The sequence below is a fragment of the Podarcis liolepis genome (genome assembly GCF_965112155.1).
Source record: "Podarcis liolepis genome assembly, chromosome: 1".
NCBI lineage: Eukaryota > Metazoa > Chordata > Lepidosauria > Squamata > Lacertidae > Podarcis > Podarcis liolepis.
In genome coordinates this window covers 77,331,287-77,356,781 of record NC_139554.1, presented here as the reverse complement: position 1 = coordinate 77,356,781, position 25,495 = coordinate 77,331,287, and the positions used below count along the sequence as shown (strand labels likewise).

Genomic DNA, 25,495 nt, shown 5'->3' with positions numbered 1-25,495 from the left:
ATGTTTTTATTTTATTTTTTTAATCATTTTTATTAATTTTCCAATAAAAAACATCCTATATATCCAATCATAATCCAGTTACAATAAAAAACTAAAAAAAGACCAACTTATAATTATTAATTTTTCGGAGTTCCCCATGGTCTGGACCTCTGAAGCATATCACCACATCTCAGTCCTGCCTCTCCTCATTGTTTCCATATTGTCCACATCTTGATTTTCACACTTTAAAATTCTCCATCCCTGGTTCCACAATTCTCAATCATGTCAGACGTCATATATCCTTTCATCCACCGAATACAGCTTTAAATGTAAGTATATATTTTTCCAACTGCCTTTTGACCAGCGCAGCTTCCTCTGACTCCATTCCAATCCGGGATGTTATCCAAGTCTGTTATCTGAAGTTTAATGATGCAGCAACTCCCAGTCATTAATCCTTCCAATCCAGGCTGTTGTCCGAACCTTCCTTTTGAGCTTTAATGAATCAGTACCTTCCACGTTAAATTGTTGGGCAAAACTGTTTGAAATGTTATTATATTCAAGAGCTGAATGTAAATTCATTTAAAAAACAACAACAGAATTTCAGTTAATACTAAACATAATAGGTCATTAGATCAACCTCAGAGGGAGCCTCCATCCTGGAGGAGATAGATGGGGATAGAACCCCCCCACGTCCATTGGGGATAGAACCTATCCATTGGGGATAGAACCCCCCCCCCCAAGTCCTGAAAGCTATCCCACTCAAAGGATCCATGCCTGCGGACTTTGGACAGATGAAAAAATGGACATGAAATTATGAAAGCCAGAGTAGTCTAGACTTTGGACAGATAAAAACATGGTAATAAAATTATGAAAGTGAGTGTTGAACCTGTCTTCAAATCCCTGCTCAGCCTTGAAGTTCCCAGATGGCCTTGACAAATAAATTTCTTAAGCTTAGTGCATAGTCTGCAAAAGAAGACTGAATGAGATAATGACTACCAAGCTGGCTACATTTGAGAAATACCGGTACTTGTAGAAATATGAACAATGGCTAGTAATTAGTTGGGATACACATGGATAATACAGTAATGAATCTTTTCTAGCTTTTAATCAGTGGTGAGCCATAACAGGAAGGTGGGTCAAGTCTTTTTCTCCCCACCTCACAGCTAACTTTGACAGGTAGGTGGGACCAGGCAGCTGTCTTGCCATCTGACATCATAATTGTTCCAATGTAATGATTACATTTTAGATAATTATTAGGGGTCATGTTTGCCTCCTTGGTTTTAAAAGCAAGCTTTTTTATGCCAGTTTGTTTTGTAGTTTTGATATTTAGAACCTTCTTAAAAGATGATATGTTCATTTGATAAATGTGTCTCTCAGCATGGGGCTTTAAGAAAACCACAATGATCAGTCTGTCTATGATGAGTATTAGCAAATCCCAGATAACAGAGTTTAAATGGATTTACACAGAATGTACAGATTTCTCATACACTTGCACACTTTTCTTGTCCTATCTGCTCATTTCAGTGCACATCTGCCTCGTTCTAAGAGTGGAGTGCAAGTCATCATTCAAATAGGGTGGCTATTGTGATGTTTGCAGGTTTGAAATAAAGTATCCAGTTAACCCCAAATGACAGTCATGTGAAGGTGATGTTCAACATCTTTATAAATGACTTGGATGAAGGAATTGAAGGGATGCTTATCAAATTTGCAGATGACACCAAACTGGGAGGGGTAGCTAATCCTGCAGAAGACAGAATCAGAATTCAAAATGACCTTAACAGATTGGAGAACTGGCCACAAGCTAACAAAATGAATTTCAATAGGGACAAATCTAAGGTTCTGCACCCAGGCAGGAAGAACTAGATGCACAAATATAGGATGGGGGACACCTGGTTTACTAGCAGTACATATGAAAAGGATCTAGGTGTCTTGGTGGACCACAAGCTTAACATGAGTCAACAGTGTGATGCAACAGCAAAAAAAAGCTAATGCTTTTCTAGGCTGCATCAACAGAAGTATAGTGTCCAGATTAAGGGAAGCAATAGTACCACTCTATTCTGCCATGGTCAGACCACACCTGGAATACTGTGTCCAAAGTATATTGACAAACTGGAACATGTGCAGAGAGGGCAACCATGATGATCAAGGATCTGGAAACTAAGCCTTACCAGAACTGCATGAAGGAGTTGAGTATGTTTAGCCTGGAAAAGAGGAGACTGAGAGGAGGGATGATAGCCATCTTCAAATATCTTAAGGACTGTCATAAGGAAGAGGAAGCATGCTAGTTTTCTCCTGCTCTTGAGGGTAGACTTGAGGCAATGGCTTCAAGTTACAATAATTGAGATTCCAAGTAAACATTTGGAAAAACTTTGTGACAGTCAGAGGTGTTTGGCAGTGGGACAGACTCCCACGAGAGGTGGTGGACTCTCCTTCCTTTGTGGTTTTTAAGCAGAGGTTGGATGGCCATCTGTCATAGATGCTTCAGCTGAGATTTCTGCATTGCAGGGGGTTGGACTAGATGATCCTTGGACCCCTTTCAGCTCTAAGAGTGTATAATTCTATGACTGCCACAATCAGCCACCTCACCACTAGCCCCTTTTCAGTGTATGTAGCTGATACTAGTGTTTGGAAAACGTGGTTGTGTGTCATCAACAATGCCTTCCACTGTGTTTGTGTTCTTTATCTGTACAGATACAGAAACAAGAAGCAAGTTTGTGCCAAGCTCCAGAGACATTGCCAGCTCTTGCCATTTTGTCACTTGGCTTGTAGTTTTTGTTTAAAAGGTATACGAATTTCAGAGTTAATCCAAGTTATCACCCTTGAAGGCTTGGATGAAAGCTCTTCTCACAACAAATGACACATAGGTTTTATTAGTTTTGTGAATGACAGTAGTAGTCAGGTGGTTAACAACTGTCCTATTAATGCAAGCTATAATATGTGTAATATATGCAGCGTGTCCAGCTGTTCCTCTTCAGAAGCACATTTAGTTAAACTAGAAAGACTGCCAGGGCTCAACAATAGAGGAAGCCCATTATGCTGGGTCCAAACCATCAATAAATTCACCTACCCAAGCCCTGTTTATGGTTCAAGAAAACTAATTTCAGTAGAGCTTACAAAGGCATCACGTCCCACTCATATTAATGACTCAAAAAATGAAGAGAGCCAGGGTGTAACATGTTGGGGGGGGGAGCAGGGGGAGAGAGACATGGGAGGAAAGCATCATAAACATATGTCTTTTCAGGTTCAGCTTCTGTGCTTAATGGCAGGTCAAGCAACATGGCCAGACTCTAGGATTCTGCCTGTCCAGCCCCTCTGTCTTTACCAGAGGGTTGACAAAGGCTGCCCTTGTGGCAGTGGTTTTGTATAGGACACACCTCCTTTTCTTGTCCTATTTTCCCCTGCAGTTTGCACAACATTTTTAGATCCAGCCCTTGAGGGGAAATCTAATTGCAGAACATTGATTTTCTGCTGACTTCTCATTATAGAGTGGCCCTATTAGCAGTGGTGGGATTTGCCTTGGTAGCTTCTAAAGTCCAAGCCAATTTTCCACCTTCTCAGTAGTGCAATAAATTGGTTAAATTTTACTGCTATAGTGAATATCTGTTTTATCGTAATTATTACTGCTTTACTACTTTCTTCTCTTGTTGTATGGCTCCTTGATGGAACCATAATGACTGGCTGACATGGAGGAATCATCAAGGGAAATGTTTCGTGGGCTAGAGCTATGCAGGAGATATGGAGCTAAATATGAAGGGGTCAACCTCAGGGTGGCCAGATTAAAAAAGAGGACAGGGTCATGTAGAAGCAACACCTGCTGGAGCTATTGTAGCTTCTGTACAACAATTGAGGTGCAGGGGTTCTGTTGTCCTTTGCATCTGGCTGCCCTAGTCCAATAGGAAGGCAAGCTAGAGGTTTTGGGAAATGAGATGGTGATGATTCAAAGCCAGTCCAAACAAATCCATAGCTTCTAGTAGGTCTCATGAAGAAGAAAGGGTGAATTCTTTATGTATTCATTCGTTTCATTCCATTTCTATTCTGCTCTTCCACCCATAGGAGCCCAGGTTGCAGCACAATTCAAAATAAAATCAATAAAAACATACACAATGTGCCAAGAGTGATTTGGTACAGGCTGGCTGATGTGAACAGCTTTCAAGGCTGTTGGGATGGGAAAGTCCCTTGGTTGGGATGGGTAAGAGTCATTACTATCCAGCAGCCTTCCTCAACCTGGTGCCCTCCCAGTGCTTAGGACTATCACTCCCATCCTCCCTGATCATTGGCTGTATTGGTAGGGGCTAATGGAACTTGTAGTCCAAAACATCTGGAGGGTACTAGGTTGGGGAAGGCTGCTATACATGATCAATTTTGTGTAGTCCAATTTTCCTGTGATAGTATATCGGGAGAGAAATGATGAGACCTGCTAAAGAGGTCTGTAGCTTATGCCTAAGGGGTCAAACATCCAGGCAGCAAGATGTATGGGGCAGTTATTGTGGATTTGGTAGCCAACAGTATAATTAGGAGCAGTGGAGTGAAAGATACTATACAAGCAGGTACTGGTTGGAACTGAGCCCTTTTCAGATAAATGCAAGGGTGTAGCCATCTAGCCTTAATTTCATCACTTGTTAGTGAAAATAAGCGGCATCCTGGCCAGACTCCTTGGATACGATGAAATGAAGGACAACGTTCTGGTTCCTTTAGTTGTTCTATAGCAGAGGGGTTTTAGGAAGCCCAGCTTATGTTGCAGTGGCACAAGTATGAGAAAACCAGCTCAGGTTCCTCTTCTACACAATTCTTAAAAGGTATGGGAACTGTTCGGTTGTATCCAAAGTTGGTCAAACTCAGAGTAGGCCTATTGAAATTAAGGGCAGGAATTCAGCATAGCAGGAATTCAGTCAGTGCAAGCATTTCAGCTTGCCAGGCAAAACAATCCCCCTTCTCCTCCCCCTGCACTCTGTTTTGGTGTGTGCACTCCTATCGAGCCCTGAGCCAATTTGCAGGCTGTAGGAAGGGAGCAGGAGAGAAACCCTGTTGTGCTAGCAGGACTTGTTAACCATCTGGCCAAAGAGCCTAAGTTAGTCATGTGCATTGATTTCAATGTGTCTGCTTTGAGCTTGACAAAGCTGGAGACAACCCATTTCATTGTGTTGCTAGGCATTGCTGCTTGCTCGATTGGTTTTCATGTCCATCTAAGTCCTCTGCAAGGGGAGAAGCAGGACTAGAAAAGATAGTGCCGAACAGGGCAAACTGAATGGCACAGCTGGAGAATTCTTGATATATGGGCTAGACTTAGGGTGGAAGATTCTTACTCTTCATAGCACTTGAATGATCACTATGCAAGCTGTTTGTGTTGAGGGAACAGGAAAAGCTGGTTGTCTGCAATAGGTTTCTGTATTAATAGTGACTCAGTATTGCAGCAGAAATTACCTAGGGAGACTTTTCGCCTTATGGAAATGGTTCACCCAGAAGCTCTTGGTATTAGAACCCTCTGCTTTTGCAAGCAAAATATGCTTCCAATTTTAGTTGAAAGAGTGTTACAAAATCATATTTTGTTTTGCAACTGCAGTAGATGTATGGTGAAGAAGCGGGTATGTGTTTGGTTTGGTATCTTGAAACTAACAGTTCTTCCAACTGCCCCTTAATGCAAGCGACAGGAGGATACCAGCTTTGTGATTCAAATCTGTTACTGTATCTTAAAAGTCCCATTCATTAAAGAGATATCTTTTAAACTGATGTAGGGGAAGGGTTTGTATGTTGTGTATGATTTTAGAATATTATTGCATTTTAAGTTACTTATCATTCAAATTTTTATTGGTTGCTGTTTATGGTCTCCTGAAGACCACAGAACATTTGCTGTGAAATACCTACGCTTTGTTTACTCACTTTTTATGGAACATTTGCATGACATCATAAACAAAACATCCTCATCTCACGTTTTCCCTGCTCAGGTTACATTTATCCAGAGCTCAGAAAACCCATCAATTTAACCCATGATATAGAGGGCACAGTTTCTCTAAGTGTAGATGGCCTATTGCGCTTGGAATCTATTCTCTTTAGCCTTTCTTTTTCCAAACAGAATTATCTTGTATCTGTTTTATATCTGTTTTTCGTGTCTCTTCCCACAACCCCCCAATTTCAACGGTGTTATGATTTAGAGTGCAGTGAGAGGGGGGAGATAGTAATGAGCTGTGTGGCAGGTGGGGAGAAGAAGCATTTTAACCATTTCCATAGACAGTGGTCCAATGAAAATTACCCTCTTACCAACATTTGGGACTGAGGAATAAATAGGGAGGAGGGGTGGAACTGGTTTCTTGGCTACAGAAAGTTATCTGGATGCCAGACATCTGAAAGCAGCATTGCTATTCCACTTCCTGCTTAAAGTAGAATACTAATGATGATTGAGTGCTGCTAAATTGTCCACATCTGCAAGAACCTCACATCTATGCTAGGTAGTTTAGAATCTGACATGCTAATGTCAGGGATTGATTTCATCCCTGGAAGGCTGTTGATTTCACAGAATCTGTTACATCAATTTCAGTGGGTTTTGTTCTTGGGGTACAAAATTCCACACTTGGCTGCTGTATTCAGAAAATAAAACAGTCCTGGTATCTACCAACAATCTAATTTCAATACTGCATGTTGTTCCATCCGATATATTGTTGCTCTTAAAAGTTTTTTTCCTTTCTTGCAGCGATCCAACAGTTTTTGTAAAACAGGGATAGCTAACTTCTTTTGAATCAAGGGCCATATTGGCCCAGGATCAGCCCTCTGGGGGCCACATGGCAAAGTGGAGATGGATAAAATGTAAAAGTGTGGGGCACTTTTTTTTTTTAAGGACACATTTTGGGGTTTCAGCGAGTTGCCTTTTGGTATCACAGCAATGGATCCATGGGGCTGGTCAGTAGAATTTTAAATTACTAGGGAACCCATGAGTCCTTCAATGCTGTCCCTATTGCTGTCTCTAGGGAAAGGCTATTCTGTCAGTTTCTATTTCTCTAGTTCCTTATCTTTCTTGTCGTAAATTAATATCTCTACATTTCTGTATTATTTTGTAGTTTTGCTTTAAATGTCCTCAGCAAAATTCATCAGCATTTTTGTGCAAACTGTGTACTTTGTGCAAATATACATATTTTGTATGCAATTTTGCCTGATACACAGTTTGTAAACAGTTTCTCCTATTTTTAAATCAAATTAATATTTTATTTATTAAATTTTTATACAGCCATTCATCTGAACATCACAGGGTGGATTACAATATAAAAACACAAAAATACATAACATAGTAACAAAACAAAAAAACCCTAATACCCTCCACAATTTGAAATGCCATAGATAGTTTACTTATTTGTTTTTTATTGGTTTTCATTATCAAAAAAGCAGATATTGTTGCCTAGAAATACAAATTTGGTCACATCCAACAACTGAGTAAAAGAACAATAATTAAATAAAATGTAAAATAAATCAGAAAACAAATTTTGAATTTGTAGACAGAGTTGTTGAAGAAAACCACAGCAGTAACAATTACAACATGATATATAATGGGGTGAGCTCCCGTTGCTTGGTCGCTGATCCTGCCAACCTAGCAGTTCGAAAGCACATCAAAGTGCAAGTAGATAAATAGGTACTGCTCTGGCAGGAAGGTAAACGGTGTTTCCGTGCGTTGCTCTGGTTCGCCAGAAGTGGCTTAGTCATGCTGGCCACATGACCTCGAAGCTGTACTCCGGCTCCCTTGGCCAATAAAACGAGATGAGCGCTGCAACCCCAGAGTCGGCCACGACTGGACCTAATGGTCAGGGGTCCCTTTACCTTATTATATAATGACTTACGATGTTTAAACTGGGGAATACAGGTAAATAATAATTTAAACCATCAATATTTTGGATTTACAAACATTTCATTTTCCATCCCTTTGTTACTAGTTGTATATACCTTAATAAAAACTTTTTAAAAATGATAAGGAATGGAGAGGGAGATAAAGATGTGGCGGTTGGGAATAAAATAATTTAGACATGCCAGTATGTAGTAGGCACTGCTAACAGTTTTCCCTGCTGCATTTTGTATGTTATTTCCTGCCATATATGCATTTTATACACACTTCTTTTTAAAATATATACATTATTTAGTTGGAGACCTAGTCCCAAAATTCAGAGCAATATAGTTCAGTTTTGGTTTGCATATTGTCTTCGAAAGTGCAAATTAAGTAGGTTTGCACTAAAATCTGAACCATTCCTGAACCCCCATCCCTTGCTACCACTGTCACTTTGGATAGAGAGGCAGGAAATATACACGCCAGTCCATTTTTCTCATTTTATTGAGACGCACAGTACCACCAAATATTGTGGGTGGGGAAGCCAGGAAGGGAGGTCAAACTAGCTATACAACTACACCCTTTTCTACATTTTCTGCAGTGATTAAAAGCTTTTGTGGCTGCCCTGGGTGGGTTATTCCAGCCTGACTGCGTGCTTGGTGTAAAAATAATTCTTTCTCAGACTTCACTCTTGGCCTGGCTTCCTGGATCTTTGTCTACTACTCCCTCAAAACTCCCATCATCATACTTCCTGCTTTTTTGACAAATGTGTATACTTTTGGCACCCGTTTTCCTCTGGGATGCCCACAAAGAATGAATACACTACGTATCTTCTGGTTTTCTAAGTCCCTCAAATCAGGAGGGAAAGTGGACAAGCATGCTAACTTTGCACCCACCTCCCCTTGCTACCCGGTCACCATGCCCACCTCTCTCCAGTAGCTGCAGGCATGACTTTTGAAAGCATGGAGGCTTCTCTTTTCATCTAGGCTCCCCGCCCCCCATGCAGAACCCTGGAGAATGGTGAAGGATTTTGAATGTCTGGGTAGGATTACTGCCTTCTGACAAAGTCAAATTAGCTCATGAATTTATGCAGTACAGAGTGGGTCAGCTCAAACATCACAGTAAACCATGGTTTATTGTGATGGAAACAAGCGTAGCCTCCTGCTCCCCCAGACTCAGATACTCTTCTCCCCCCCCCCGCCCACCCTCCAGCGTTGCTACAAGAAGGTGGTCGAGCATTTTCACTTCCTTTTTTTCATTTTCAGCTTGTTATGTCATCTGAACCTGACAAATGGTATTTAAACTTAACTATGGTTTGTTTGAAACAAGCCAACTTCAAACTGGCTTATGAAGCAGTGTTGTCTAAATAGTCCATAGTTAAAATTAACTGTGTTTGGGGGTTGAGCATAACAGAAATGGCACAAACTGAAATTGGAAGTTGGAAGCAAACGCTTCTTAATTCCTCCTCTCCACATTTACAAGTCCAGTGAAGGCTAGCCTCATTACTAACATGATAAAAATGTGGTATCTGGGCACAGCCAGTGTCTCAAACATCAATTTCAATGTTATAACAATACATTAGAACAAGTGTGTCATTTGGTGTGGGTTTTAACTTACTGTGAGTAGTGTAGCCGCCTTAAACCTGACATCCTCTAGATGTTTTGAATTCTAGTTTCTTTTAGTCTGAGCTGTCACGTACTGGCTGAGACTGATGGGAGTTGTAGTCAAAAACATCTGGAGGATATCAGGTTGGAGAAGGCTGAAACAGCACAACGTAAAGGGTATAACTACACCAGCATTTTCTGCTGTGATGGACAATGCTCTGAACATATTCCAGAATTTGGAGGATTCTTGCAGTTCGAGCTCCCTGGAGGAAGAATATTCTTGTTTCACATTTGCATTGCCCCACCATGATCAGTGTGACAGTGTGTTGCACACTGTAGCACTTGAGTAGGCAAACTAAGACCCGGGGCCCAGATGCGGCCCAATCGCCTTCTACATCTGGCCTGTGGACAGTGAGTGTGATTTTGCATGAGTAGAATGTGTCCTTTTATTTAAAATGCACCCCTGGGTTATTTGTGGGGCCTGCCTGGTGTTTTTACATGAGTAGAATATGTGCTTTTATTTAAAACGCATCTCTGGGTTATTTGTGGGGCATAGGAATTTGTTCAGATTTGTTTTCCAAAATATAGTCCGGCCCCCCACAAGGTCTGAGGGACAGTGGACTGGCCCCCTTCTGAAAAAGTTTGCTGACCCCTGACATCCTGGAATAAAAAAAACTCCTATTCAGAAGGCATTTTTTACTTGACTCAGTTAATGTAACAAGGCCATTTTTTAAAAAGTGGGCCATGCATTTAAGGTAGCCTTTTGACTATGAGCTGAAAGGTTTTGGTTTCAATCTATTTTTTCAATCTAGCAATTGGAAAAAGAGGTGTTTGCTTGTGTGTTGGGGTGCAGGAAAGTCTGGCAACGGAAGGTTCCAGGGAATAAACAGATTCTTTTGCCCACCCCAGAAAGAGATGGTAAAAGAAGGATGGAGATAGCTTCAAGCCTTTGCTTCTATCTTAAGGTCTACTCTTAGGATACAGGTACTTTGGTGGGCAGAGACTGGCATGTTGGAAGTGAACAACTGAGAATCAAGTATGGACTTATATTTTGTGCTGTAAAGGTGTTCCATCAATCTGTCCAGGATGCTTGATCCGTAATAAATTCATTTTTGGTTTCTTGAACTGAATATTAAAGTGTTGCATGGTTGCTACTTGGTACACCAAGGTAAACTTTTGCTCCTAAGGAGATGGAATTACCCATCCTTTCCCCCCTTCTTATTCCTCCACCACACCTACTAGGCTTGGGTTTTGTGAACTGCCATGGTTCTCCAGGGAATAAATGCTAAGATAAAAGCCTGAATTTGGTTTGCTTAGAGTTTGAAGCAGCTACATTTCCTGGTTCTCAGGAGAGAAGTGGGAGCTTGTTCATGCTGCTTTAGGGAATGGTGGAGCCGGTCGTGACTTGGGGTTATGAGAAGGGTGTGGGTGTAACAATTGCCTCCTTCGCTATGTGCTGTCATGGAAGGTTTCTGCCTCCTGCTTTGCACACAGGACTTGATTCATCAACAGCACAGGGAATATCTGCCATCATGCAAGAACAGAGTCTCCTGCCCTAGAACTATAGCAATACGTATCTGCTTTCGCAGGGACAATTAAGGCACTGAAATCCCATTGACTTCCATGAAATGTGTGTGGTAGGGTGGGTGGAGATCAAGGGCTGTGTTCAAGGTCACATGAGTAAAGGTAAAAGTACCCCTGCCCGTACGGGCCAGTCTTGACAGACTCTAGGGTTGTGCGCTCATCTCACTCTAGAGGCTGGGAGCCAGCGTTGTCCGCAGACACTTCCGGGTCACGTGGCCAGCGTGACGAAGCTGTTCCGGCGAACCGGCACCAGAGCAGCACATGGAAACACCGTTTACCTTCCCGCTATACAGCGGTACCTATTTCAGTGTTTCATTTCCTTCTGATTTCTCTGTCCAAAATTTCCCACTCCCCATGAAATGTGTATATACCTGAAGCTCAGGAAAGTGATTCATGTATCTGACAAAGGGGACAGTAGTTCATGAAAGCTTATGCTATAATAAATGTGGCATTCTTTTAAGGTGTCACAATGTATTGTTTGTTTTTCTGCAAAAGGCTAACATGGCTGACCCCTCTAGAAAGGCAGTTCTAGAGCCTTTTGGGGCTCAGGCTCCGTTTGGGAAGCTTGCCACACCCACAAACCTAATGAAATGTTTCTAGCACCATCTAGCAATGCAATACAAAAAATATTGGCCTATTCTGGTAATACAACAGGCTCCATATCACAGCACCAGAGAGTTAACCATTGAGTACATACTTGGACAGGATATGGTTATATCACTTCCTGTCAGTTTTCCCTTTAAAAACTTCCTACAATTCTTTCATCTTCATCACAAGGTCTTGGTCCCAGGCTGCCTGATCCTTTGGTGCTCTCGAGAGGATTTCCTTCAGAAACTTGATGCTACTGGGTGCAAAACTGTGTCTGGAACTGTCAAAGCCGCTACCTGGTCTGCGGTCTCGAACTTCAAACACAGAACGCCTGTGTGCCAGTCCTGCCACCAGCCTAGCCAAAGCAGTGCCTGTTTGTTTTGTTAAAGTGCCACTCCCCAGTCGACATAGCATGTGCCAAGTTACAACTGAGTATGGATTGTTAGCAAATATCCAAACACACACACACACACACACACACACACACACATATATATATACATATACACACACACACACACACACACACACACACAGAGAGAGAGGATGTGAGCAAGAGCTAAAAATGGAAGACTGGCAGGATAGGAAAGTAGCCACCCCTGTGTTGAGCTGGAAGGCTCAAACCCCATGAACAATGATGTATGGGTGTGTTTCTGCAAAAAGTAATTGCTGCATTCACAATGATAAGAAGGAGGTGAGGAGTTGGCTTGCTATTCACATTGCCTTCGGTTTTTGCTACTCCTTACTTGCTCTGTGTGCACAGCAGTGGGGAAAAAGGTTTCCTCTATCACTGTAGCTGGAGTTAGACACTGCATTCTGAACCCTCAAGAAGATTGTGGTTGGGGAACCAAGAGCATGCCATAGACACTCACAATCTTGCCTCCCTCTTCTGCAGAGATTCTACAGGTGTGCAGTGGGTTTGTGTGACTGACAGATCAAGCTTGTAAGTGGATGAAATGTTTTAACCAAATCTCTTGTTCCAGTGCTTTGGGGAAGGAATGTTGAAACAAATATACAGCCTTGGTCATGTGCTTCTTACTCTTATGCAAGTTCTGTTTCTAAGGAGCAGGAAGATTATTTAAAGAGTTCTGATAGAGCAGCTGGAGCATAAATCCATCCAGCCCTTCCCTTTGATGCTCTCTTTAAGAACATATGGCTCCTCCTCCCCATTTATTTCCTATAATTTAATCTTGTTGGGTTTTTTTAGTGTTTGTCGCTTGTTAGAGTCATTGGAGTTCCACTCCATCCCATCTTTCTTATAATGTTTTTGATCTGAGAATTCAGTGTGGTCTATTTTATTTAGTCCTGGTGTCTGGACTGTGATAGAGATGCAAACTTAAATTCAATTACCTTGTAGCTACAGTCTCTATTAGAAGCTTTACATATAATTTCAGGAATCAGATAACAAATTAGGGATGACAACCAAAAGCTGAGTTCATTCATGTCCACAAGGCATCTCTGCCAATGGCAAACTCTTAGCAGTTGCATCATAGTTAATAATAGGTGGAGCAAAACTTGAAAGCCAGATTGCATGTATGCATGTATATGCGTTTTAATTAATGCATATAGAGTTAATTAGCACGGTGAAGTGACTACCACTAAAAGAGAACACTTACCTCCCTTCCATTCATCAGAGCCATTATTTTTAATCTACAAAAATAACTATAGTATATCAGCTACTATAATGCAGTGAGAGGTATGACTACTTAAATGTTGTATATTAAATATTACATAAAGCTTGGGAAGCTTAGTATTGCTTGAAAAGCATTAGGCAGAGGAATTTACTGACCTGTCTACATTTGTTAAATATCGTATTTTTTGCACCATAGGGCACACCTGACCATAGGGCGCACCTAGTTTTTAGAGGAGGAAAACACACAAAAAAATATTCTGAATCAAATGTTGCACTAAACTATTTAAAGCAGCAAAGCGGGCGGCTCCTGTCCGCTTTGCTGCTTTAAATTGAGCCTCAGAGGAGGGTAGGAAGGGGAACCATGGCTTATCTAAGTCCAGTTAATAATGCTGAGCCTGACTTATGGCCATCGAGATTAGCCTGGCCGTCTCAGTGGAAATCTGGGGAGGCTGAGGTGGACTTTCCAGTGGTCAAAGTATGGTTGTGTCTTCCTTCCTGGCATCTATTTCCTGCCCTCTTTCCCCCCTGCACCCCCGCACCCTGCTTCGAGGGAAGGAAGCGGAGCCATGGATCCTCTGCTCGCAACTGCAGTGGATTCCCTCCACTTTGAAGCAGGAAAGTGGGAGAGGAGCTGCTTACACGAGTAAGCAGGGAGCCGGGGAGGAGGGAATCCGCTGCAGCTTCCCCCACCTCCCTGAGAGCCCGCAGAAGCCGTGAGCTCTTTAAAGGGGCTGCGCGGCTTCTCCTGGCTTTTCTGGGAGGTGGGAGAAGGGACTGATGCAGCCAGTCAGTCCCTTCTCCCTCCTGGGGAAAAACCCGCAAGAGCGCACGAAGCTTGTGTGCGGCTCTTGGGGGCTTTTCCCGCCTGCCTCCCCCTTGCATTTGCTCCATAGGACGCACACACATTTTCCCTTGCTTTTTAGGAGGGAAAAAAATGTGTTCTATAGAGCGAAAAATACGGTAACTAGCAATATGCCTCCGAAACGGAGGGAACACGTATGGTATAGGAATGTTCTGTACTGCTCACGCTCATTTTATTGCATTTCTACATCTCACAGCAAGCCTCTATTTGCTTCAAGTTTTCATTTGCTTTAAAAAACAACAACAACAACAACAACAACACAGCATCCACACTGAGCCTTCTTTAGCTCTCTTTCTTTCACCCTTAGAATCATAGAATCATAGAGTTGGAATAGACCACAAGGGCCATCGAGTCCAACCCCCTGCCAAGCAGGAAACACCATCAGAGCTCTCCTGACATATGGCTGTCAAGCCTCTGCTTAAAGACCTCCAAAGAAGGAGACTCCACCACACTCCTTGGCAGTCCAAGGTCGCCTGCACATTCCCTGAGGACTGACTTTGCTGCTCGTCTTCATATACCTGATCGACTATAATGAGGGAGAGATCCTCAAATGGAGTCTGTTCTTCATCTTCCATGCTAGGGGAGAGGACTTCAAAGCGATTGTGTATTTCTAAACAATCAGAGCGAACCCTGGGCCTCCTACTTCTTTGAGTCACGTTTCTCCATATATCTGGCACCTGTGTTGGTGAACTAGCCTCCTTCTCAGGGGTGTCCCCTGTCTCCTCCTTGGTGGAGACGGTGTTCTCTGTTGCTTCCAAGAAGAGCTCCAGCTCTCTAATTCTTTGGAGCGTAGCTACACGTTCCTCCAGTTGCTGGACTTTGTCTTCTAAGAGGGCAATCAACATACAATTGCTGCAGGTAAAGCTGCCTGCAACGTTTGGCAAAATGGCAAACATTTCACAGGAACTGCAGGCGACTGCAGCTGTTCCCTCACCTTATTTACAGGGGTTACTTGCTTGGCGTATATTTTGCCTTATAAATGTTCTGTTTGTCCTTTCCTTTCCTAATGTGAGTACTGCAGCCCAGATAGCTTCCTGACTCTACTGAGCAAGACCTGGGCTCCAGCAGACACGTGTAACTTAGACTTGAGGTGCTGTTAATCTGCATACCCAATACACAGCTAAAGTACAGTATATTCAAAGCACATTTTCCCCCTTAAAGAACTCTGGGCGCTGTAGTTAGTTAAGAGTTGCTGGGAATTGTAACTCGGTGAGGGGTGAACCACAGTGCCCAGAATTCTTTAAGTGAAAGAATGTGCTTCAGATGTGTTTTAAAGATCCCAAACCTTTTAGTTGGCAATGTGTAATACACAACACCCACCTTCCAGGTAACCCAGAAGTTTCTAATGATACAAATAGGTTTGGGAAGAGGGATGGGATTGGTCTGCTGCTGTTTATGTTCCCAGGCAAAACACTTCCTGCAAGAAAGTGGTATTTGATCCCCTTTCTTTTAAATGAAGGATCATAATCCCCCCTCACCATTGCCATTACAGTCGTACCTTAGTTGTTGAACGCCCTGGAACTCGGACGTTTTGGCTCCTGGACAATCAAAACCCAGAAATGACTGTTCCAGTTTTCTAACATCCCTTTGGAAGCCGAGCGTCTGACGGGGCTTCTGCACTTTTGATTGGCTCCGGGAGCTTCCTGCAGCCAATCAGAAGCCGCGTTTTAGAAGTCGAACAGACTTCCAGAAAGGATTCCATTCAACTTCCAAGGTATGACTATACCACTAACCCTTTCATCTGTCACAACTTCACTGCTTGTCCCCTTCATTGTGGGATGCTGAAGCGGTTCAGGAGGATCAATGGACAGGAGCTCAAATAAACAGACTTATGGACATGGAACATTAGAAGGATACTTTATATGTGGGAAACAAGCAAATAATAATAATGACGATGATAATTTTATTACTTATACCTCGCCCATCTGGGCAGGCCTCCCCAGCCACTCTGGGCAGCTTCCAACAGGATATTAAGAACACAATAAAACATCAAACATTAAAAACTTCTCTAAACGGGGCTACCTTCGGATGTCTTCTAAATCATATTATGATTCAGTTGATGCAATACTGAATGGCATTAAGAAAACTGAGGCTTCAATCCTGAGTACACTTATTATGGGATTAGCCCAAATGCAGGGGACATTTGGCTCTTCACATGTTGCTGAACGACAACTGCCATCATTCCTGTCCGTTCGCCATGCTTGTTGGGGCTGGGATTAATAGTTCAGCAAAACTGAGAAGGGCAAAGTTTTCCCATGCCTGCATTTAATTGCACTTACACTGCATTCAGGCAGAATAAATTAACTCTGCATTGTCCCCTAAAGTGCAACTCCGCCTCCAGATTTTCTCTCTCTTCCCCTGCCCTAGGAGAAGCACCGCTTCAGAGCTTTGTTAAGATATCTGCTGCAGAGCTGTTAATAAGGCAATTACATTATTAATGCCTTATATAGGGCTTTAATCAATAATCAAGAAGAGTTTGGATTTGATATCCCGCCTTTCACTCCCCTTCAGGAGTCTCAAAGCGGCTAACATTCTCCTTTCCCTTCCTCCCCCACAACAAACACTCTGTGAGGTGAGTGGGGCTGAGAGACTTCACAGAAGTGTGACTGGCCCAAGGTCACCCAGCAGCTGCATGTGGAGGAGCGGAGCCGCGAACCCGGTTCCCCAGATTACGAGACTACCGCTCTTAACCACCACACCACACTGGCTCTCTAATCAAGGCTCAGCAGGACTTATTTCTGATGAAATACTTAGGACTGTGCTACACAGCTGCTGTCGTCATGTTTGATTTACTGGTATTAAGACATATTTACATGCAGCAGCACATTTCAGATCTGCAGGATTATCACATAGGATATCTGTGTAGGAATTTCATTGTGAATGAGACAAATGAGTATGAATGGTGAGTGGGCACATAGATGCAATGACATAAATGCAGTATATTCTTAAAATTGCTTCTGTAATAGGGGATTTGAGGTGTGTGTGTGGCAATAGTGGTGAAGAGGAAAAAAGCAGGACATATGGCCAAAGAAATTGCACCAAGAAGGCTTGCAGCTTTTCATCCTATTCCTTTCTCCCACCTTGCAACCTTTGAGCTCTGCCTGCATCCAAAATGCATATCATTTCCTAAAGTTCTTTGCTGTGTTCCTTGTGATAGGTTTGTGTGTGTCAAAAGAAGCGAAAGATTTCACTAGTCACAGTTTTGGAGGGAGGTAAGGAAAAGCTCCACAGCCAAACCTTGAACAGCTTTGGGCAAGAGGAAAACATTATGAAATCTTTTCCAAACTGCTGCTGCGTTATTCCCAGGCGGCTGAGGAAAGTGAAGTTGTTTCTTTTCTTTTCTTTTTCAAACCAAAAGTAAATGACTCATGTTGCACACCATTTCAATATGGCATTTCTTCTTCTACAGAGTCTTTTTCATCCCAGAAAATGACAGCCAGCTTTTATATGAAGCCCATTTGTTTACTTTTGCTCAGACTTCCAAAAATATCTGCAAGTATGGACGACCTCCTTCTTTGGTCTGCTGAACTGAGAAAGAGAGTGTGAGAAACCCTAATCCCTCTTCTTTTGGAACAATTTTCCTCCAGCAGATTTCTAGATACTGACTATTTTTATCTTTTCTTCTGGTTTATTTATACACTCATTCATGCTGAGTGACTAGCGGGTATTTTTGTTCCATCAATCGTTCACATTTTTCCCCTTTGGCTACTAGTATGAATGTTTTTGATGCTGAAAACTGTTCAGTTTCTGAATGTTTATTTCTGTTGGGTTTTATTGACATAGGCCTAGTTCACATGTCACATTAACCATAGTTTAAAACATGGGTAGGCAAACCAAGGCCCGGGGGCTGGATCTGGCCCAATCACCTTCTAAATCCCTCCCGGACGATCCAAGAATCAGCATGTTTTCACATGAGTAGAATGTATCCTTTTATTTAAAATGCATCTCTGGATTATTTGTGGGACATAGGAATTCGTTCTTTTTTCTTTTTCAAAATATAGTCTGGCCCCCCACAAGGTCTGAGGGACAGTGGACATGAATTGTTACCAAACAAACCACAAGCAGTAGCTATGTTTTGTGCATATTATTTGTTTGGGGAGGTAAATTTACCCAGGCATGCTCAGGTAAATTTTTTATTTGTTTGTTTTTGGTCACATTTTGACCAAAAAATTGTGGCTGTGCTCTTGGTTTGGGATTTGTTGTTGTTGTTTAGTCGTTTAGTCATGTCCGACTCTTCGTGACCCCATGGACCAGAGCACGCCAGACACTCCTGTCTTCCACTGCCTCCAGCAGTTTGGTCAAACTCATGCTGGTAGCTTCGAGAACACTGTCCAACCATCTCATCCTCGGTCGTCCCCTTCTTCTTGTGCCCTCAATCTTTCCCAACATCAAGGTCTTTTCCAGGGAGTCTTCTCTTCTCATGAGGTGGCCAAAGTATTGGAGCCTCAGCTTCATGATCTGTCCTTCCAGTGAGCACTCAGGGCTGATTTTCTTAAGAATGGATACGTTTGATCTTCTTGCAGTCCATGGGACTGTCCATGGTTTGGGATTAGCCTGTAACAAATACAATATGTAATGAACTTCCCAATTTCTTCCAACTACTCTAAAAATTTCATATAAACTGTGGCTGCAGCTATTGGCATATCTAGAGCTTCCCTTACTCTTGTAAGTGTTTTAGTTTTGGATTTTGAACTCATTAAGGTTGAAATCTTATTCCCATTTGGGTCTCACATTTTAGTAGACATTTTAGTAGACATGTACAGGAGTGCATTTGCTTCACCAGTCATCAGTCACCTGGGCCATCATTTTGAGATTAAAGTTGCTTAACTCCACAGTGATTCAGATGCTACTGTTATGGTTCCAGTTCCAGCTGAGGTGCCTAAATGCTACGTCTCCTCCAGCTTTGTGGGGTCAGATGCAGTTTGCAATGCCTGATAATGGGAACAGGGTGCTTGCAGGATATGTCCCAAATATGTGACCTCTCAATCCCTGCCCATTATAACTAGTGAAATCAAGCAGGGGTAGGGGGGATTGGCAGGGGGTCCAGGGAGTGGTGAATGCTTCCTTACAAGAGGGGGTGCTGCCTGCCACCTTAAGGAGGTGGTAGTGTGTCTACTCCTGAGAAAACCAGCCCTGGGCCCAACGGAGTGTAATAGCAATATTTTAGGACCCACCCTATTTTTGTGTGAATGCATGTTTAAACTATTTTTGGAGGCAATTGTAGGTTTTTAAGCTTGCATTTTAAATTGTTGTAACTCACCCTGATACCTTGGGGTGAAATGCAAGGAATAAATTAAAACAATACTACTCCTACTTCAACTTATAATAACTATTGCTCAGTCGTAAATGCTCCCTTTTTGAGGAAGGTGGTACAGTGGATCATAGTGAAACAACTACAGGCATTCCTGGATGAGACTGATTATCTGGATCCATCCCAGTTTGGGTTTAGGCCCGGATTTGGTACCCAATCAGCTGAATGACCATTATAGAGAAAAGGGCTTGTTGCCTTCATGTCCCTGCACTTGACTGACTAGTGTTGCAAATAAGGTGCTTGTCTAGACAGATCCTTGGTCTGATCCAAAAGTGCAACTGATAATGATTTATTTCTGGTTTCCAAGTACTGTAGTTAGTGGTTCTAGAGAGAAAGCTCACCGATAGCATGACGAGGTCCTGAGAGGGCATTCAATCTGAAATAGTTGTTTATCTTATTTTTCTCTTCATATGGATACCAATATAATGCCTTCCTTTTTGCTAAGCCTTTTGTCTAGCATTGTCAACCATATTCTGACCTACATATTAGATTTAGTTGAACATGGGGGTGTTGGCTACAGGTATCCGGTGTCTCTCAACTGATCAGGCTGCATTATTTTTAGCGTCATGTTTGTCTTCTGCTGAATGTCTGCAATGTGAAAAATTTATGTTCAAGAACAAGGTGTGCTTGCTTCAAGTTTTGCAGCAGGGTCCACCCTTCTTTTCCTGTCTGACGTCCAGGTTCCTGTTTGTTGGCCCAGGTTCCATAAATGCTCTTGGCCTGCTGCTGATTAATGAATACCACTCTTCTTACAGATTAGTGAACTTTTGCGTTCTTCTGTTCCTCACGAAGGACAAAAAAAAGTCTGTGGTTTTCAGCTGATGGATTTCATTCCTGGAGTTGCAGCATTACCATGTCTGTCTTTCAGTGCACACCTATTGTTTTAGGCAGGGCAGAAAGCAGGAGCCTATATTCAGGTGTCAGGATTGGGAAAGCTGAACTTCCTGGGCTATTCCCTTAATTGCCATTGTAGCTGAAGTGAGGTATTACAGAGGGGTGGGGAACCTGCGGCCCTCCAAATGTTGTTGGATTTCAATGCCTATTAGGCCCAGCCAGCATGGACAGTATTCAGGGATGTTGGGAGTTATAGTCTAACAACATTTGGGTGGCCATGGGGTCTCCACCCCTGGAATACAGGTTAGATCCATGTGGTACCAGTTATGCTGGTAAATTAATATGCTGCTTCCCACTTTAAATGGCTATCCAAGTACTTCCCTCCTGCTCTGAATTAACTCTGAGAAATGTTAGGAACTGGAAACCAAACAGAGGGAGCTTTGTTATCCTCTTAAATTGAAAAGACAGTGTCATGGTGTTATCTAATGGCTAAAGTGTCCAGTGACAGCCTTGTATTATTAGGCTTCTGCTACTCTCACATTCTTATCTAAAGCATCAAACATGTAGGAAAGCCTCAGAGGAGCTGAGAGTTTCTCTGCAAAAGCCTTCTCCACCAGCAAAGGATGAAACCAGAAGTAACACACTCTGCTTCTGCTGCATCATTGAATCAGATGTTGATTTCGGAGCAGTGCCTGTATGCATGTTGCTCAAATTCTTCTTTTCTCTTTTCCCAGTCAAAGAGAAGAATTGGATTGCCATGTGAGGTAGATTTTGTATGTTTGTGTGGAAGTTGCTTTCCATGGGGTGATTTTCTTTTAATGAGTGGTCATGGAAGAAACTGAGTAGGAGAGGGGCTGTTCTGTTCTATGGACTTTAACTATAGTTCCAGTTTTGTTTTGTTTTTTAATACTATTATTTATTGTCATGGCACAGAAGATAAATTTTGAGAAAACAATTGTTACTTATACTTGTAACTTATACCTGTCCTGATAAAATGGTACAAAGTAATGTGCAAGTTTCCAAGTTCTCCAGAACTTTACATCAGTTAAGGCGTGTACATTGGAGATGACCACTGCACATGCATAGATGGCAGCTTATTGAATAGGAGTTTGGGGGGTTGGGAGTGGTTGAAGGCACAGGGAAAGCAAAGAAGTGATGTGCATAGCAGGAAGATGTATTTTGTCTGTCTTGAATCTACCTACGTTCAGCTTCATTGAATGTCCCCGAGCTGAAGCATTTTGAGAGGGAGGAATATTTAACTCTATCCGTTTTCTTCACCACATGCATAATTTTGTACAGCTCTGTCATGTCTCCTCTTACTCCTTTTCTCTAAAGTATAAAGCACCAAATGTTGGAAGTATAACTACAGGTGAAGATGGTAAGAGAGGGATCTGAATTATCATATACTCATCAGGTTACTCAGTGTACTTTAGATTTGAAGCATTCACACTCACCTTCTGAAACATGAAGAAACTGATCACACCCATAAAGCAGACAACGAGAGATTCCAGGAGACTGAGGTGCCTTGAGCAAAAGGAAATGAAAGGGAACTCAGTGCTGGTACTTTACGATGCAGCAAACTGGAAGGCTTGAACCACCTAAACAAATTGGCATTCAAATACAATGAGCTTGGTGTGGGAGATGAACTCAGTGCCAGCAACAGTGACAGATCCTAGATTACTCCTGGTCCCACTGCCTACACCCCCTCACCTTGCCTATATGTCATAAATTTGGGTAATTATAGTGGTGGTAAGCATTAGTTACATAAACACACACACATATATTTCAGGGTAGTGTTAGCAGTATTAATAGTATAATATTAACATGGATAGATGTTGCTTTATACTGGTTGAAAAAAGCGTAGCCTCCAAATATATCAACATGCCAATCCTGTATTCTGAAAATGCATTAAGCTTGGTCCAACACTGGCCCGGTTCACAAGTAATGCTAGACTAAATTATGACTTAGCACAAATAAGCCAGCGTGTGGACTCCTGGAGAGATTGCAGCTGCTTTGCTTCTCCCTGGTCATCATGTTGCTGCTCTGTACTAAGCTATGGTTTAGCAAAAAGTCTGTGGGGATCAGCCACAACCTCCGCTTTGAAAGCCCACATGTTTACTCACTTGTGCTAAGCCATATTTTGCATGCAGATGAGGGCACTGTATGTCTAATAATAATAATCTCATTTTGAAGAGCCAGCATGGCACAGCAATTAGGTAAGTTTAAACCCCGGTTGTTGAATCCTAATAAATTCATATTATTTCCTTGTTATGTATTTGGAAATTGCTACTCAAAAATTTCCATGGTTTTGGCTAGCTCTCAGCCTGTTTTCCTCCCACAGAGTTGCTGTGAGGCACAACAAACACCTCTTTGGGAGAAATGATTTAACAAAAGATGGGGAGGGAGAGAGAAATGGGGAGAAAATTCAGATCATTTGATCAGCTGATTCAAATCAACTGACACTACCATTTTCTTAGCACTAACCTGGAACAGGGCTGTGTGTGTGTGTGTGTGTATCCCCACTTGCCTCTTGAGTATATATGTTTAGCTGTTCTATAGACTGTCATGCTTGCTATCCTAAGCCTTAAAGCTTTCTTGAAATTAGTGAGAGGTACTTTATTTATTATTTCCAAATAATGTCATAGTAATAGCAAGACAGACATTCATTTTTTTTACAAACTATTGTTCCTATGATGGTTTTGCAGACTATATGATGGGATAAACATTTTGCAAATAGCAAGAAAGGAGGCTGTACCTCTTTACTGGAGCCAGTATCTGTTCCTTTGTGTAATATATCTGTGGTATTGCTTTGTTTTGTAACCTGGTTACCTTTAGAAAACATGCATCTGCTCAAGTTAGAAATCTTATTTGATCTTTCTAGCTTCAAATATGTATTTTCCTAGTCCCCCCCCCCCAGTCTGTTTTCTCCAACTTGAATTCATTAACAAGCTTCTAAGAAGAGCATGGCATTGTCTCACAGGTGTCAGGTAGTTTAACATCTGGTTCTAGCATAAATTATAGAGTGGGCCTCTGTGTCCTTTTTTGGTCTATTTAGGCTGGAGAGGCTTGAAGGTGGGTATGACAGTCACTCAAATCCTTTTCACCCTGCTGCATACATTAATTTCTTTTGTACCACTGTTATCTCTGGTCAAACAGATTTTGCAGTGATATGAAATGGGAATAAACCCATAGGCAGAGAAGATAGCAGGAGGACTATGGGCAGCGCTGCATTTATCATATTGGGATAAATTCGACGTCACACTCTTGTGATTTCAGCTTGCCAGACAGAATAATCCCCACTTTCCCAATCCCAATATTGCAGGACATGTGCAGGGGGAGGAAGGAGGAAGACCCCTTACACAAGTAGAATTCATTGCACAGAAATGCACTTATGGGACTCATTAAGTGAATCCTGCCTCCTATGTTTATGACACCTCAGAAATAACCATTGTTTCGCCTGCAATGTAGCCTCCTACTCATTCATTGCTGGTTTCTCTGAAGTCAAATCAAGTCTTGGGATTCATGTGAGATGTATCCAAATGAATGTATTTCCTTTAAATAAATTTGTTACTATGTATTTATAGATGGTATTGTTAGGTTAAATGTCTGACACTAAAAATATTTGCTTAAAATGTAACTTTAAAAATAGTAGCCTGTAATTTGGTGTTGCTAAGCTCCTTTGTGTGTTTTTTCTTCTTCAAAGACACCATTCAGCATTAGTTTCACTATCACCATTTATACTAATAATAATATTTTTGAGAAAGTCCACTTTCATTCCATAGAGGCCAGTTTCAAAATTATTGTAAATAAAGCAATATCACCTCCAGACTGTCAGTATTTTGTAGTACAGTGGATGCTTGGGTTGCGAACGTGATCCATGCGGGAGGCACGTTCGCAATGTGCAGCGCCGCGTCTGCACACACGTGAGTCACAATCCAGTGCTCCTGCGCATGCGCAAAGTGCAATTTAGTGCTTCTGCGCATGCGCAAGCGCCAAAACCCAGAAGTAACCCCTTCTGGTACTTCCGTGTTCAGTGCGGTGCACAACCTGAAAATATGCAGCCTGAAGCATCTGTAACCCAAGGTATGACTGTAGTAGTAGTAATTATTATTATTATTATTATTATTATTATTATTATTATTATTATTATTATTATTTATACCCTGCCCATCTGGCTGGGTTTCCCCAGCCACTCTGGGCAGCTTCCAACAAAGATTAAAAATACATTAAAATGTCACACATTAAAAACTTCCCTAAACAGGAAATACTTGTGTGGACTAAGCACCAGCGCAACAAATCCAATTTCAAAAAGAAACTTTAAATTTTTGTGGTTAGGAAGGTGACGTGGAAACGCATTCAGAAGTGTGGAAGGAAGGAATGATTGACAGGAAGATGTATAAACACCCAGCAAACAAACCAGTGTGAATGGAAAATAAATATGCCATAATAATGAGTTCAAAGATCGCATGCTTTTGAATAATAAAATATTTTACAAAACAACTGGAACAGCTGTACTAGAAAGAGGAAGAAGATCTGTACCAATATCCTGCCATTCCCATGCATGATTGATTTTGGACACTGTTGTAGCAAGCAAAAAGCCTTTGAAAACTTGACTTCCATTGTGCCCAACTTGTTTACATTGCGGGAAAGCTTCATCAAAATCGCACCATTAACTGGGCAGCCATAGCTAATATGCATACACTGTCTATAATTAAAATCCGTGTGCCATTTCCATCAACAATTTGTGGTGTGCCAAACTGTGCTGCCTACACTCCGTAAAATTACGATTATGGAATTCTTGCCCTCAGAGCTGAAATACCTGGGCTAGTCATGTCATTGGATCACTGTGATATATGGCCGTAAAGCAGGAACAAAGGAAGCTGCTTTATACTGAGTGAGATCATTGATCCATCTAGCTCAATACTGCCTTCACTGACTGGCAGCAGCTCTCCAGGATTCCAGACAGAGGCCTGTCCTAGCCCTACAGCAAGAGGCTGGGGATTGAACCTGAGACCTTTTGCATGTAAAGTGTCTGCTCTGTCACTGAGCTGCAGTCCTGCCTTCTTCCAATAACGATAAATGAAAAACATAATACATTTGAGCATGAACTCTTTTTCTTAACCACCTTATTTACCTCTAACAAAGTTGCTGTCACTTTTTAAGAATAACTGAGGCTGGAATACAGTGTGGGAGAGGGAGATGTTCCGGAAGCAGAAATTAGTAGAGTGTGGCTTCCGTTTGGAAGGACAGATAACTGGAAACTCATGACACTTTCTAAAATTTGATTTCTGTACACATA

General features: G+C 41.9%; 1 protein-coding gene across 2 annotated transcripts in view; it reads left to right on the top strand.

Moving 5' to 3' along the window:
• The window catches only part of EPS8L2 (EPS8 signaling adaptor L2), an 87,616-nt gene that overhangs the window by 2,698 nt on the left and 59,423 nt on the right, over positions 1 to 25,495 (top strand). Inside the window, exon 1 of one of the 2 annotated variants that reach the window (XM_083480109.1) lies at positions 20,773 to 20,960. The exons of the other annotated variant lie outside the window; for it this stretch is intronic. The gene's annotated coding sequence lies outside the window, so the exon portion shown is untranslated. Of the gene's footprint in view, positions 1 to 20,772; positions 20,961 to 25,495 lie in introns of those variants that run through there. 2 annotated transcript variants of the gene reach the window in all.